Below are 16,768 nucleotides of genomic sequence, written 5' to 3' on the forward strand. Positions count from 1 at the left end.
TGGTTTAGTCACTAAGTCATGTCCAACTCTTGCGACCCCCTGGACTGTAGCCCACCAGGCTCCTCTGTCCATGGGATTTCCCAGGCAAGAATACTGGAGTAGATAGCCATTCCCTTCTCCAGGGGATCTTCCTGACCCAGGGATCAAACCCAGGTCTTCTGCATTGCAAGCAGATTCTTTACTGACTGAGCTATGAGGGAAGCCCATTAATGTCTTAAAGGAAATAAAAAGCATGCTGTGATTTTAAAATAGTGCATTCTAGACATTGAACTGAATACCTCCCATAATTATGAGATTGCTGCACTACACACCTGTATAAGTGACTATTGGAGACGCGAATGCTCCATAAGATGGATTTTCTCCTGACTAAAGGTATCCGAAGGGGAAATGCCCCACCTAGCAAGGCAGAGAGGCTTCAGAGACTGGGAGCATCACATGAGTGAGAAGACATCCACATTGGATGTAGAAGTATGACACTCTCAAATTCCTTTTTTATTTTTAAAAAAGATTTTTTGATATGGATATTCAGTAAATATTGAATTTGTTATGGTATGGCATATTGCAATATTGAATTCGTTACAATATTTTTAAAGATTTTTAAAAGTTTATTTATTTAATGAGTTATTTTTGACTGCACTAGGTCTTCATTGCTGTGTGGGTTTTCTCTAGTTGTGGAGAGTAGGGACTATCTCTAGTTGCGGTTCAGGGGCTTTGCACTGTGGTGACTTCTCTTGTTGCAGTGCACAGGCTCTAGGCCCACCGGCTTCAGTAGTGCAAGGTGTGAGCTCAGTAGTTTCAGCTCCTGGGCTCTAGAGCACAGGTTCAGTAGTTGTGGCTCACTGGCTTAGTTGCTCCGCAGTACGTGGGATCTTCATGGACCAGGGATCAAATCTGTGAAGTCTACAATATTGTTTTATGGTTTTGGCATTTTGGCCATGAGGCATGTGGGATTTTAGCTCCCTGACCAGGGATTAAACCCACACCCCTGCATCAGAAGGCAAAGTCTTAACCACTGGACTGCCAGGAAAGTCCCCTTCCTTTCTGATTTAGTGGGAACTGTTGCAGTTGTCAGTGACAGAAATGTAAATTAAAGCAAAGTTTTGGTAAAGTGAGTGGAAATCAAGGAATGTTCAAAGATAGGTGAGGACCTGAATCTGAGGGTTATTGAAAGACATGATGAGGAATTAGGAAGGACTCCTCCAGTAGTGGTTCTTCCAGTGTTGTCTGTGGGATGCTAAAGCCTCCAAATATTTCAGATTCCCTGGTAGCTCAGCTGGTAAAAAATCTGCCCGCAATGTGGGAGACCTGGGTTTGGTCCCTGGGTTGGGAAGACCCCCTGAAAAAGGGAATGGCTACCCACTCCAGTATTTTGGCCTGGAGAATTCCATGTATTATATACTACATGGGGTCGCAAAAGAGTCAGACATGACTGAGTGCCTTTTACTTCACTGAAACTTACTAAGCTTGACAAATGACACATTGTCTATTTCTCTTCAGAATGGGCACAATTCTCTTTAATATATTCAAAGTACTATGGCTTCCTGTGATTAAAAATTTTTCATTTCTTTCTTGTTATTTAATCCATGAGTTCATGGGGTCACAGAGAGTCAGACAGGACTGAACAACAACAACAATCCATAACTTAGATACATACATACATTTGTGACTAGCAAGACAACAGGAGATAAGGGGACAGTTTGATTGATGCCAAAGTCAGATCCTTGTGGTATTTGAGAAAGCATATATTGGAAAGGCTGTCCCAAGTTCCAGGGGTGGGTGCTACCTGGGGTAGAGGAGCTTGGAATCCACAAATAGAGACTAATGTGAAGATGAGGGCTGATCCATCTCATCACCTGTAGATGCATTTTGAGTACTGTTTTCTTGAGACCAATCCAATATTACTCATCTTTTATTTGGATTGAATAAATTCTGCCTAGGGAGAAGGCAGATTCAGTCAAAAAGTATGTGGGACCATAGGTGGAAGTGGCCTCATTGAGCCACAGATGGTTCAAGTAAGTAAGACAAAGGGGTCCCCCAGACAGGTGACACTGCGCAAGATAGAATATCAGTAAGCAGGCAAAAAGGTCTCTATTGACTGCCATATCCAATAGTATGGCCTGTATGGTCAGTCAAATTATGGTCACCTATGATGCACAGGCCACTCATCTGTAAAACAGAGACAACAAAGGCAGCTGCCTCGCAGATTCAATGAAAGAATAAGAGCACACTGTGATGCTTAGCTGAGCACCAGATAAATAGTAACTAAGAGTACTGATGAGTAATACTGTTAGTATACTCTTTAGTAACAGTAACTAAAGGGTACTGATGATGGGGTGAGAAGTTCAGATTCCACCCAGTCGACATGATTCTGGTACTCACTTGGAATCTCCTGACAAATATGGAGATCTGCTGTGTGTCCAGTCAGCTTCCAGGAACCATGGACTGATAAGTGTGTTAGATTCAGCTCTTATCCTAGAATAGCCCTCACTTGTAGAGTGATGCCCCCATAATATGGCAACATTTTCCAGATTTGTGTAATGTGATAGAAACAGAGTTGGGGAAGAACACTGAGGGTGTATGTTCTGGGTTGTGAAGTAGGCATAGGAGTCCTCCATGTAGATAAAGAAGAAAGAGCATTCCAGACAGAGGAGCCATAATGAATGATTGCCCTGAAACAGAACATGAATGAATTGTGACCAACTCTTCATGTCAATACAGTGAGTGTGTATTATGAATAAAAGATTTGCACTAGATTATGCAGGGGCCAAGGATATGACATTGCCATAGGTGTCCTTGATAATGGACAGATAGTGACCAGCACAGTGATCCTCAGCTTTGACCCAGAAGTCTTTGCTTATAGAAAAGTTATATCAGAAGACACCATACTCAAGCAAGTCCTTGGGACAGGACTCTCAGGAGGATCCTTGAGGATGGGAGACAGCTCGGCTGTGCTGGAACTGGTGGCTGTACTGGCCACTGATTTGAGCCTTCAACCAAGCAAATGATGTGAATATAACCCACCTCCTGCATCCTTGACATTTTGCAACAGGGAGTATACTAGCTTTCCATCTATCCATTCCAGAGATGGACATTATCAGAAGGTAGCATAATGCGATGCAATGTGCCTCAAATTTTGTATCTATAACAAAGGTGTTAGTGAAAATGACCATCATGAACTAATATGCTACAAGAACTGGTATGATTAAGTATGCTGAGAAAAAATTCAACCTTTATTCACCATTATCCAGCCCTGTCCCCTGACTCCTTACTGTTGCCTGCCCACACATACTCTATTTGTTGAAATGTTTCTCCTCAGACAATGTCCCATTTGCCTTCAGCATCTGTCAGTTCTTCTAAGACTAACAGATTCATGAAGAAAACCTGGTCAAGAACCAGGAAAGGTTGATATGTTGGGGAGAAATGCTATCATCCCTATCAGCACTCCCATTTGACGTCCAGTTGCTTCAGTTAATCCTGCATCTGGTATACACAGCAAGATTGGGGGCAGCAAAGTGATATGCTCCAGATCTTTGGACCACTTCTTGGTTCTTCCCCCCACCCTAAAAATCCTTCAGGATGAGAGGAGGAAAACAGTTTCCTTCTAAAATCCTACTGGCCAGGAAGCAACCCATCCATCCTGACTACTTCTCTACACTAGACCCATGTCTGTAGACTATAGACTCTGGGCCTGTTTCCTTCTGATCACCCATCCCCAGTGGCCTACCCATCTCACCAAGAATAAAGAGCAACAGAAGTATCTTCTGATACTGTTCTGGAAAGGAATCAGTCATGCGGGGGAGAAGGAGGTCTCCTTGTATGGGGGCAAACACTGTCAGGGATGCAGGGAGGCTGGACTTCATGGACTGCCCAGCTCCCAACCCCAGAAAGAGTTGAACTCTTCCTCCAGAATCCACTCAGGAGTCCAGCTCAATACCTTTGCTGGTCCTTGAGGGCTCCTGTTACTGCTTACCCACACAGATGACTCTTCTGGAATCACACCGTCTCCACTTCCCAGAATACCTGGGTCATAATGAAGCCTAAGTTGTGCTCACATAGGCCAGACCCTGGGTCACCAGGAGACCCAAGGGAAGTACTTTCAGAGCCCCACAGGGGTGACCTCAGAGCCCGGAGAATGTGACCACTGACTCCTTTTGTTCACTTTTGTTGTTCAGCTCATTCTGTATTATGTCAGCATCTTGGAGACTAGAAAGTGAAGGGAGATGAGGAAAGAGGGACCAAATGCATGATCCTCAGCCCCCAGCCCAACTCTAGGATGCTCTGAACCTAGGACCTCCACTCAGGTCCATGGTCTGCCCCTTCCTTCCAGCCTATATATATAATCCCCAAAGACTGGGAAATTTGTCCAGCCCCTACCCCTCCTTCCCCTAGGACCAACTCTTTTAAACCTTATCATCTGGCCCTACAGTCCCCTGTTCAGGATGCCAGGAGCTCCTCCAATGAACTCAGCTGCACTGACAGTGGCTGACATGGGGTGAAAGGGAGGAGGGTGTCAGGCCAGCCTCAGAGGAAGGGGGAAGGCACTGCAGCCAGTGCCTGGACTGGATTCAGCTCTGTGGGTGGCTCTTGTAATAATACTTGCTTCCTCTGTTTTTGGAAGTTCTCCTTTCCTCCTCTCATCCTCTTTCATCACCCCTTTCAGCCACTTTCCCAAGCCCAAAACCCATCTTCCATACACCTGATGCCCCTCCTCCTGGAGGTGACCATGACAATATGAATAAGAATGTCATTGCTATTCACTAATAATTTACTATGTACCAGTCCCTGAGCTCAACATGTCCTTGGGTCATCTCATTAACTGCTTCGAAATAAATGCAATTAAAATTCCCTTTGCACAAATGATGGAGCTGAGTCTCAGTGAAGGATATTCATCTCGTAAGGAATAGAGCCAGGATCTGAACCAGCTCTGCCTGACCTCAGAGTCTGAGTTCTCACCACCCTGCTAACCTGCCTCCAGAATATCCCAGCGTTCTGATCCTGTTCACACCTGGTTGCTTGTTTAGAGAAAATGTCATACCTGTCAGTTCCTGCTCTCGCATCAGCTGATAGATCACATGAAGTGCCCCCCAAGGCTGTCCAATGGAACCCAGCTCCCCTGTGATCTACCAAAAAAAATACGTCAATGGGAGAAATTTAAAATTTTAATCACAGTAGGTAAAAAAGATTGAACTTAAAACTTTGCACAGCAAAAGAAATCTACCAGCAAAATAAAAAGACAACCTACTGAATGGGGGAAAATATTTGCAAATGAAAAGTAGACAGCAATTAAACTCCTCGTGTAAAAGTAACTCCTCATACGTGAGAGAATGCAATTGGGTTAAAGTCACTAATTAAAAGAAAGAGTTCGTGGATTTGATTAAATAAGAAAGAAATGTCTCACAGGATGGTGTATACAAAACACTCATTTAAAGTATAAGAATACAGAAAGTTTTAGAAAAGAGGAGGGAACAGGGGAGTGACTGCTTATTAGGTACAGGATTTCCCTCCGGAGTGATGAAAACGTTCTGGAAGTAGATAGAGGTAACCTCAGGGTAGCAACCTCAATATTTACATCTGATAAAAATTAAAGGAAAATCATCTTATGTTACAAATAATGTTCTACATTTTTAAAGGGTCCAAACAGATTGTGAATAGATGCAAACCCAATATAGATAAATCAGTAAATGAAAATCCATAACTACATCAATACCAGTACTTGGAGCTTTTATCCCAATCCTCTTAAAATTTGACAAACCAAGAAGACAAGACTTAAACTAAAGAATATATTATCTAAACACAACTTAAAAGTTTGACCTACTAAGTAGAGAGAGAAATGTATACCCAAGAGAAAAGCAACTCACTCTCCAGCACACATGGAATATTTACAAGAAATTAACCATGTATTTGGCCCCAAACCACTTAATGAATCCCAAAGCCATCTATTGTCTATGTGTTCACTGAATTGCACTAAAATTAAATCACACAAAAAAAATCTTTAAAATGCACATGTTTGGAAACAGAGTCAACAAAACCACTTTTGGAATCATTAGATTCCCCAGAGGTCTGGGGGTGAAAAATTAAGAATCTAGTTTGGACATAACAAGTCTGAGACAGCTATCAGACTTCCAAATAAAGATGATCATTGAAAGAAGGGCTATTTTTCCTATTGACCAGGCTTTTATTGGATGAATCAACATCCCTCTTCTCTCTGTCCCAAAGAATGGTGGAAATGTTAGACATTCTACTATTATACTCTGTTAGTTACACATAAGTTTTTGTTTCATGAGGAAATAATTTAGATTTACTAACTTTCTGGGTGTTCTTAGGGTTTGTTTTTATTTGGTTTCCTTTTTCTCATTTTTTTGTATTTGATATTGTTTCATTAAAATATTTATTTGTGTTTAGTAATATATGAACGTGATTAAAAAGAAATTGGAGTAGATGAATAGATAGACAACCTCTGGTACATCCAGACAATGGAATATTATTCAGCACTAAAAAGAAATGAGCTATCAAGCCATGAAAACACATAGAGGAAACTTAAATGCATATTACTAAATGCTATAAGCTAGCTTGAAAAGGTTACATATCATGTGATTTCAACTATTTGACATTCTGGAAAAGGCAAAACTATGGAGACGGTAAAAAGATTGCTGGTTACCAGGAGTTGGGGGGAGGTATAGATGAAATCGCCCGACCACTGGGAGGGTTCGAAGGCAGTGAAATATTCTGTGTGGTACTATAATAATGGATACATGCCATTATCTGTGCCAAAATCCATAGAATGGACAACACCAAAAGTGAACTCTAATGCAAACTATGGACTTTGGGAAGTTTGATAATGTTATGTCAATGTAAGTTAGTCATTTGTTACAAATGCACCACTCTGATGCATGATGCTGAAGGCTCTGAACATGGAAGATGGGGGGCAGGAAGGGGGGGGTGGTACATGAGTGGGGATGCTGACAGGGAGTCTGAAAACCACTTCCCAGTTATTTAATTTTTAGAGAGAGTACCTGGGGAGCCTAGATTTTCAGCATGCGTGTCTTTGTTTTATTTCTTCCGTGTTCTTTGGAGATCTGGAGTAACCACAGATTTGATGTACTCATATATATTGGACTCCTCCCAGACTCCAACATATATTGAAGAGCACTCACCACCTCTTAAGTCCACCCTTAACCCTGGTCCCTCTTCTGCTCAAACACCTCATGTGGCTTCCTATTGCCCATGTTTGGGTTCTGGGAGAATCAGCCATCAGTATAGGGTCCTGTAGTCAGCCATGCGTCCTCAGGGTGACCCCATGAACTGTAACCCTCCAGGCTCCTCTGCCCATGGAATTTTACAGTGCAGAATACTGGAGTGGGTTGCCATTTCCTTCTCCAGGGGACACTCCCGACCCAGGGATCCAACCCAGGGATCCATCTGTTGCATCTCCAGCATTGGCAGGTAGATTCTCTACCACCATGCGAGTCTGGCAGCCAGCTAAAGAGAAAATATGGGGCACATGGCAACTGGTCCCGCCTCCAATCAACCACGCCCACCCTCTGTATCTTCAAAAGCGCCCAGAGCGCCCCCTGTTGGTTCTCGGTGAGACTCAAGCTAACGTGAACGGAACTTGGGTGAGGCCGTGGCAGATTCCCAGGAATAAAATGCTGTCGTCACATTTGCCTGAGTCTCACCGAGAGCCAGCAAGGGGAGCTCTGGACCCTTTTGACGATAGAAAGTCCCAGGCAGGGTGGTAGTGGATCATTCAGTCACTGAGGGCCTGCGCTCAGCAGCTCCACCTGGAGCCAAAGTCCACCCTCCGCGCGCAGAATCAGCTCCGGCTTCCTGCGTGGCTCCTCCTTGTCTGGCCGAAAACGGAAGCGCAGCAGGGTGAGAGCGAGGACCACGTTCATCTCAGTCATGGCAAACGTCTGTCCAATGCAGTTCCTGTGGAAGGAGTCAGGGCTCTGACTACACTCAGAGTCAGGGGAACCCTCATCTCGGCCCCAAAGGGCCTGAAATCTGACTGGCAGAGATAGAGAAAGCTAACCATGCCTGGGACCCCCCTTCGTGGACTTGCATATCCCCTGAGCCTAGCCCAGACCTCAGTCTAGAATGCAGACCAGCAGGCAAAGGAACCCCGCTCTCAGCATACTGCAGACTCTGCTTTGCGCCCACTACCATTCCCAGGGGGATGGGAGAGAAGGAGTGCCAGAACTCTGACCATCTTCAGTTTTGCCCCTTCCCTGCCCCCACAGTCACGCCTGGAATCTCAGCCCCAGACCCCCGCCCCCACTACTCCATCCTCACCTCAAATGCCCAATGCCCTCACCTTGAACCTGCTGAGAAGGGAATAAAAGCCAGAGGTGACCTCCCTTTGATGTTTTCTGGGTCGAAGCGGAAGGGGTCATAGACCTGGGGGCAAGACAAGACAGGGTTACTGGATGGTATCTCCCAGGACGTCCATCCTTGGAGAGGCAGATGTGTGGGAAGGAGGTGATGTCTGATTTGTCAGTCAGAATTCTGTAGTCACCCTCAGGTCCCCCAAAGGGAATGGACAGGGATGATGGAAGTATGGCATGGAGGAGGCATCACCTCAGGGTCTGGCCACACAGATGGGTTGTGGTGGGTCCCGAAAATATCAATGAGGCAGACAACACCTGTGGAAGAGGAGGGACCAGTCAGAACTAGGTCCAACCTACCTGATGGGCCCCTCTTCCTACCAGGAACCTCCTCCCCTAATCATTATGGTCACCTTTGGGGATGACCTGGCCGTCTGGGAGCACAATGTCCTGGGTACAGTAGCGAAAGATGAACGTGACTGGAGGGTGCAACCGCAGACTCTCCTTGATGCACATGGTCAGGAAGGGCAAATGGGCCAGGTCATCCCTAAGTAAACCCCATGCCAATTATCTAGGGTGAAAAAAGAGAGACACCACACCAGCCCTCCTAGTGCCCTATAAGATTCTCTCTGCCTAGAACAAAATCACAGATGGATCAAATATCTCCAAACTCATGAAGTCATATACATAAATATATACAGCTTTTCCTTTGATCATCATACCTCAATAAAATGGTTTTTAAAAAGAGAGAAAGAAAAGCAATATCACAGAAGTACTAGACAAAATTTAGTCAGATATTTTTAGAAGCTTTTCTGAATAAATCAACAAAAAGTGAACCATAGAAATATTTACAAATTTGTATGAATGTGGAACATTCTTTATGGCAAGATTGCAAAATCAAAAGGTAAAGCAAGAAACAGATTCAATGTTTATCTTATTTATTACAGGACTAGAGATACTAGCTAATGCAATTAAACAGGAGAAAAAAAGGAGGGTAATGCCATTTGAAATGTGGGAGTAAATGCATCATTTTGGCAGACAGTGAAAGAGAATTCACTGGAAAAGTTTTTATAAGCATTGAAGATAAGATCCAATAGACTTTAGAAAGTAGCATTGACAAATATACACTGCTGCTGCTAAGTCGCTTCAGTCGTGTCCGACTCTGTGTGACCCCATAGATGGCAGCCCACCAGGCTCCCCCATCCCTGGGATTCTCCAGGCAAGAACACTGGAGTGGGTTGCCATTTCCTTCTCCAATGCATGAAAGTAAAAAGTGAAAGTGAAGTTGCTCAGTCATGTCCGACCCTCAGCGACCCCATGGACTGCAGCCTTCCAGGCTCCTCCATCCATGGGATTTGCCAGGCAAGAGTACTGGCGTGGGGTGCCATTGCCTTCTCCGAAATATACACTACTGTGTGTAAAATAGATAGCTAGAGGAAGCTGCTATATAACATGAGGAGCCCAGCCTAGCACTCTGTGATGACCTAGAGTGGTGGGATAAGGATCTGATAGGAGGCAGGCTCAAGAGGGAGGGGGTGTGTGTGTGTGTGTGTGTCTGTAGTTATGACCAGTTCATGTTGTTGTATGGCAGAAACCAACACAACATTGTAAAGCAATTATTCTCCAATTAAAAATAATTAAATACAGTTACCCTCTGAGCCACCAGGGAAGCCAAGGCAAAGAACTAAAGAGCCTCTTGATGAAAGTGAAAGAGGAAAGTGAAAATGCTGGCTTAAAACTCAATATTCAGAAAACTAAGTATCCAGTCCTACTACTTCATGGCAAATAGATGGGGTAACCAGTGACAGACTTTATTTTCTTGGGCTCCAAAGTCACTGCAGATGGTGACTGAAGCCATGAAATTAAAAGACACTTACTCCTTGGAAGAAAAACTATGACCAACTCGTTTCTTACATGATATTTTACATGTGACGAGATGCCAGTCCAGGTTCGATGCACGATACTGGATGCTTGGGGCTAGTGCACTGGGACGACCCAAAGGGATGGTATGGGGAGGGAGGAGGGAGGAGGGTTCAGGATGGGGAACACATGTATACCTGTGGCGGATTCATTTTGATATTTGGCAAAACTAATACAATTATGTAAAGTTTAAAAATAAAATAAAATTAAAAAAAAAAAGAAAAACTATGACCAATCTAGACAGCATATTAAAAAGCAGAGACATTACTTTGCCAACAAAGGTCTGTCTAGTCAAAGCTATGTTTTTTCCAGAGTCATGTATGGATGTGAGAGTTGGACCGTAAAGGAAGCTGAGCACCGAAGAATTGATGCTTTTGAACTGTGGTGTTGGAGAAGACTCTTGAGAGTCCCTTGGACTGCAGGGAGATCCAACCAGTCCATCCTAAAGGAAATCAGTCCTGAATATTCATTGGAAGGACTGATGCTAAAGCTGAAACTCCAATACTTTGGCCACCTGATGCGAAGAACTGACTCATTGGAAAAGACCCTGATGCTGGGAAAGATTGAAGGCAGGAGGAGAAGGGGATGACAGAGGATGAGATGTTTGGATGGCATCACTGACTCGATGTTCATGAGTTTCAGTAAACTCCAGGTGTTGGTGATGGACAGGGAAACCTGGCGTGCTGCAGTCCATGGGGTCACAAAGAGTCGGATATGACTGAGTGACTGAACTGAACTGAACTGAAATACAGTTAACTAGCTCAAAAGTGGAAAACTACAAAACACCAAATCTATGGACCAATAGCACTCCTCTCCCTTTCTTATAGTTTGTCTAGTGATTATGTATGCTTCCAGAGGTATTTTTTGCGTTAAAAAATTATGTACTAGCATACTGAATACCATACACACTGCTCTTTATCTATTTCATGAAATAGTATATCAATCTTTTCTTGTATGTCTCTTAGGATTTGTCTCAAAAATAGAGTCTTCCCTACTCTGGAGCTATAACCTCCCATGGTTTCTTCTAGATCCTTTAAGACACCATCATTTTTTAAATCTTTGATTCATGTGGATGTTACTGTCTTATAAGACATGAGAAGCAGGATGAATTAGCTTTTTTACATGTAGCTTCCCAGTTGTTCCAGAGATTTTAGGAAACAATCTTTTTTTTCTTATGGATATGAGACTCAATATTTAGCATTTCCTATGTTCACTGGGCAAGAAATTTATATTCATAAATTATCAGTTTTTCTATTAGAAATAACAATTAGAAAAATAATAAAAGAAAAAATGATGGTGATGATATAAAATACCTGAATTAAACTTACCAAGAAATGTGAATGCATATTTTCCAATTAAACTTCTAATATTTCTCAATCCAGATAGAATATATAGTTTACCATAGCAACAAGAGTATTTAAGGTTAAGTTAACAACATGTGAATACAATCTCTTTGCTAAAATTTTAGGCTCAATTAAAAGCCTAAAGATTCTTTGAATATCCAAAAATAGATATCCACTTCACACTCTGGGATACTGTGTATTAATATTATGAGGTAATCTGCTTTCCACAGGTCAGTTATATATTCAAGTCAAATTCCTCCCTCCCTCCTTCCTTTCTCTCTCTCACTTTCCCTCTTTCTCATCCCTTCCCCCAAGTTCTTCATTTTCTCCCAGCTGTCTTCTTGACCTAAATGTACCTCAAATGCACCCAAAAATCTACTGCCTATATCTCAGAGTCTCTGCTGAGGCACTTCTTTCCACCCTCAACTTGGCCCTTCTTGTTCCAAATCCCAGCCCTGCCCATGTACACTGGGAGTGTCCTGACCTGGGACTATTTCTACAGCAGGTTAGGAGCTCCTAAAAGCAAAAACTGGATCTAGTCCTTCCTGAGTCTCCAGCATACGGAATTGGGCTGGGAAGAATTGGAGATGGCATAGAACTGGGGACAGAGAGGCAGTATGGCAGTGTTTCCTAAGTAGGGATTAGATGGATGAAGCTGCAGATGTTCCAAGAAAGGAGTTGGGTGACTTTAATACGCAGGTGATCCTAGTGGACCCTAGACTCAACAATATGAGGAATTAAGGGGCAGGAGATTAGCAAATACTGAGGATGTGAAGATGTTTGAAAACATGTAATTTCAGAGAAAACAGTCAGGGAGTGGAGGCGAAGTTCACTTACTGAATATGTGCTAAGTGGCATCATCTGTCCTCACATATTGTTGTTAATTATCTCAGAAATCCAGGTTTCTCTGCCAAAAGCCAGCAAATTTTGTCCTCCTATCCATGCTGAGTGGGCTTCCCAGGTGGCTCTGGTGGTAAAGAACCTGCCTGCCAGTGCAGGAGACATAAGAGATGCAGATTCATTCCCTGGGTTGGGAAGATCCCCTGAAGGAGGGCATGGCAATCCACTCCAGTATTCTTGCCTGGAGAAGCCTATGGACAGAGGAGCCTGGCGGGGCTATAGTCCATATGGTCGCACAGAGTCGGACACAACTGGAGCAAGTTAGCTCGCGCGCGCGCGTGCACACACACACACACACATGCTGGGTATGAGATCCTGCCTCTGGGCTCTGTTCCTATTTCCACTAAGTGACAGAATGCAAAAAAAAATTTCTCTCTTCCCCAGCCAGGGAGCAGAGGCAATGAAAAAGGCTCAGAAAAAGGCCATGAAGACTTGCACTCACCATTCAATCTCTTTAGACTCACGGTCCCTCAGGAGCTCTTTCACCTCCTGCCGGCAGTGCTCCTGGTATTCTGGGTGCTTTGCAAGGTTGTACAGAATCCAGGAGAGGCCACTGGCTGTAGTATCATGGCCTGGGGGCATCCAGAAAGACTTGTGTCTCTGGACTACTTCAGTACCACAGGATGGACAACACCCCCATAGTAAAGCCCATGAGGAGGATGGAGAGGGATGGGGTGGTCCAGGGTCCACTGGGCTAGTTCCTGGGCTTAGAGACACCCTATCCCTGCGTTTTCTCACACTGGGGCCTCACCCTCAAACATAAAGGTGTCAGCTTCAGCCCGGATTCTTCGTCTGACAATCCCTTCCCATCTTCATCCTGGAGAGAAAGCAAGATACCTAGAATTGCTCTAGCTCAGAGGGTTTCTGAGGCTAAACTGAGACAATCTCTGAAGCCCCGTTATCCATCCAGAGACCCAAGCCAACCCTGAAATTTTAAACCGCCTGTGCACTCTGTCACCAGAGGCCCCACCCCAGAGACTTCCTCCTTGACCTCTTTGTCTCCTATGTTGTCCATGGTGAAAAAATAATCAGTCACCCATAAATATTTTTATATTTCAAAATAATGAGGGATTTCTGAAAGGAAATAAAAAGTTCCTGGCAACCTGGGTTAGAACCTGGGTTTTAAAAATATAAAAACTTTAGACTTTGCCTTCTTAACAAAAAGAATTTGTTTAAGCTCCAGAATAATCTCTCTCCCTGTGTCTCTCTCTCTCCCTCTCTCCATAGGGAGAAAGGGGAAAATGTATCAGCTGACTTGTATAAGTTCCAAATTTAAAAATCTGGAGGTATGTGATGCAAGTATGATGGCATGTACAGGTAATAGCATACTTGAGCCATCAAAGGAATTTAGGAATGGGGTAGCAGAGCTACAGTTCTACTCTGGTTACTGTTTTTGCCATGAATAACAAATGGGCTGCTCTGATCCAGGATTCTGTGTGTATACTGTACATACACATACATATGTACACAGTCTATCTCTGTGGTAGACTGACTTATTAGTTTCCCATTTGAGTGAAATCTCAGGCCCTTCACAGTTTCAGACTTAGTAGTCCCCCACAGGCAATATTCCACATGGCCATCTCTAAAACTTATCCCTGACCCATCCCTCCCTTCCACAAGCACCTTCCATAGCTCCCCAGGACCCTCTACATCCCATTCAAATTCTCTGATGAGATCAAAGTCCATTCTACCTCTTGAACTCAGATCCCAGAGGAACCTACCTTGGTCAGCAGAAGCACATCAATGAAGTCCAAAGTCTTGGTCTTCACCTTGGCCTTAAAGAAGTCATCAATATTCTCACTGGGGAGAGTGCAGCGCTGCTCCTGGATGATGGAATCTGTAAAGTTGTGCACCAGGCGGCAGGCCCTGCGGAAGTGCCACCCATCCAGGGTGAGGAAGTACAGGAAGTCGGTGTGCAGGCAGATCTGCTTGTTCCGCTTTGCCGCAAGCTCACAGAGCTCAAAGATGGTGGTGATATATTCACTGGGCTTCCTACAGGATGAGAGCATGAAGGGAGGCAACAACTTAAAACACCTGAAGCCCAGAAGCCAGCGGCTACCTCCCTTCAGGAATTGAGGCTCCAAGAACAAATGGTTCACAGATACAGTGTGGGGATGAGCCAGAAGATGTGACTCTTCAGACTCTTCTCAACCCACATCCCATCTCCATAAGCTGACTCCATGCCCCAGGCACCTGGAGCACAGCTTAGATATCATGTTTCTCTCCTGTCTCTCTCACCACCCCCGTCTCCTTTCCAGAACCGTCCACCCAGTTCATACCTTATCCTCTCCCAGCTGGTCAGTGGCCCAGTCCCTTCTCTAGTCTTTTTACATCCAATGTCTATATGACAGTTGGATTCTTTTAGTCAGATTCGCTTTGCCAGGCTTCAGAATATCCTTAAGGTATTACCTGCCCACTCCTTCAACCTTATTTCCAATGTCTCTCCTCACTATTGCACATACTTTTCTCATTCTAGCCTTCTGTTCTTTATCAAACAGGTCTGCCTACCTGAAAGGATAGCTCCTTCTCTTTCCCTGTTCCTGTCCCGGGTTGTCCTTCCCTGGGCCACCTCCTTCAGGAAGGCCCTCCTGATTGCTCTGGCCAGTCCTCCCTCCTCCATCTACTACCCTGGGTCTATGACTCATGTTCCCAGGCTCTTGGCCGAGACTCACTCCTGGCAATTGCTGTCAAAACTGAAGACACATTTCTGCAGACTGTCCAGGGTCAGGAGGCTGACATGTTCAAACATGTCCAGACGGGTGTGGCCTTGGGTGACCAGGCACTCCCAATTGGTCTGGACAGAGAAGGAGACAGAGTTAGGGCCCATTCCCAACCACCTGGGTGGGCTCCCCCAGATCCTGCCTCTTGGCCCCAGGAAACAATCTCCAGAGAGTATGAGGCTTGAGTGGGAGTGGAAGCTGTTACTGTACTGCTAGGACATGAAGTTCTCATGACTGGGAATCAGGTGACCTGGTTTTAAATCTTGGCTCACCCTCCGGCTCTCTCTGTACCCTTGGTCAACTTACTGCATAAAGTTAAGTGCTAAGCAAATTTTAGCTTTCATCACCTTCACTGATGGAAACTGATGAATAAACTGTTCCTATGTGTAGAGATGTAGTTCTCCATGGGCCCTGAATACTCTTGCATAATCTTGCTGGGTATGCCAAAAAATTGTCAGTCCATGATGTTCTTTATCTGGACTATTTCTCAGAGTTGTGTTTGCAGCAAACAACCTAAAATATCAGGCTTGCTTCTAGTTCTAAAAGCCACAGACACCCTAAATCTAGAATTCTTCCACCCTATAATAAAACATACTACTTGAGTAGGTACCAAAGTCCAAATTTGTCATCCACATGGGATTTGTTGACTTGAAGGAAGAATGCAAACCAGCAAGAAGAAGGTGCCATTTGCTATGCCAAGAGTAAAAAACTATCCTTTGTCAGTGACCCAAGACTCTCATGTCTTCTGACAGAATCCACAAAACAATAACAAGCTCCCTTGTCAGCTTGCAAGTATGGAAAAGACACAACCACGTCACAAATTCCTGACCTTCCCCATGTATATATATCCAAACCCTTTGCAATGTGCTTTTTCAGTAACTTCTATTAGTAGGTGGAGCCTACTTTGATTCTGAGCTGGCCTTCAATCTACTTTCACCAAAGTGTGCTATACTTAGTTGATTGGTCCTGTCCAGCTCTTAGAGAACTCATGGAACACAGCCCTCTAAGCTCCTCTGTCCATGAGATTCTCCCAGCAAGAATACCGGAATGGGTTTCCATGCCCTCCTCCAGGGGATGTTCCCAACCCAGGGATCAAACCCATGTCTCCTACATTGCTGGCAAATTCTTTACCACTGAACCACCAGGGTAAGTCCTGCTTTTCCCAATAAACTCTGGTGAAAATGATGAGTAGATCGTCCTAAACCAAGCTCCCAAGCAGCATTGCACCTTCCTGTCAGGCTGTTGGAACCCTGCTTCTGCCATGTGAACAAACCTGAGGTGCATTCTAAAGGGAGAGAATCACATGAAAGGAAGTCCTTTGCCCGGAGTAAGGCCATCTGAGATCAGCCTGCAACCAGCCAAGCCCAAAATATGTGAGAAGAATGACCCTAGATCAGCAAAACTTCCTAGCTGATCACAGATACACCAGTGGCCCAATCTACATCCAGAAGAACCAGCCAACTGACTCACAGACTTCTCAATACCAAGCACTTACTGTTTTTAAGTGACTTGTTACTCTAGAATAACTACTACAAAATATCCATCATTTTTACCAAACATG

The 16,768-nt window shown here is 44.3% G+C and overlaps 1 pseudogene; it reads right to left on the bottom strand.

Moving 5' to 3' along the window:
* Positions 1-5,146: 5,146 nt before the first annotated feature.
* Positions 5,147-16,359, bottom strand: LOC109561471 (prostaglandin E2 omega-hydroxylase CYP4F21-like; annotated as a pseudogene).
* Positions 16,360-16,768: the final 409 nt, after the last annotated feature.

The sequence above is a fragment of the Bos indicus genome, chromosome 7 (assembly GCF_029378745.1).
Source record: "Bos indicus isolate NIAB-ARS_2022 breed Sahiwal x Tharparkar chromosome 7, NIAB-ARS_B.indTharparkar_mat_pri_1.0, whole genome shotgun sequence".
Classification (NCBI taxonomy): domain Eukaryota; kingdom Metazoa; phylum Chordata; class Mammalia; order Artiodactyla; family Bovidae; genus Bos; species Bos indicus.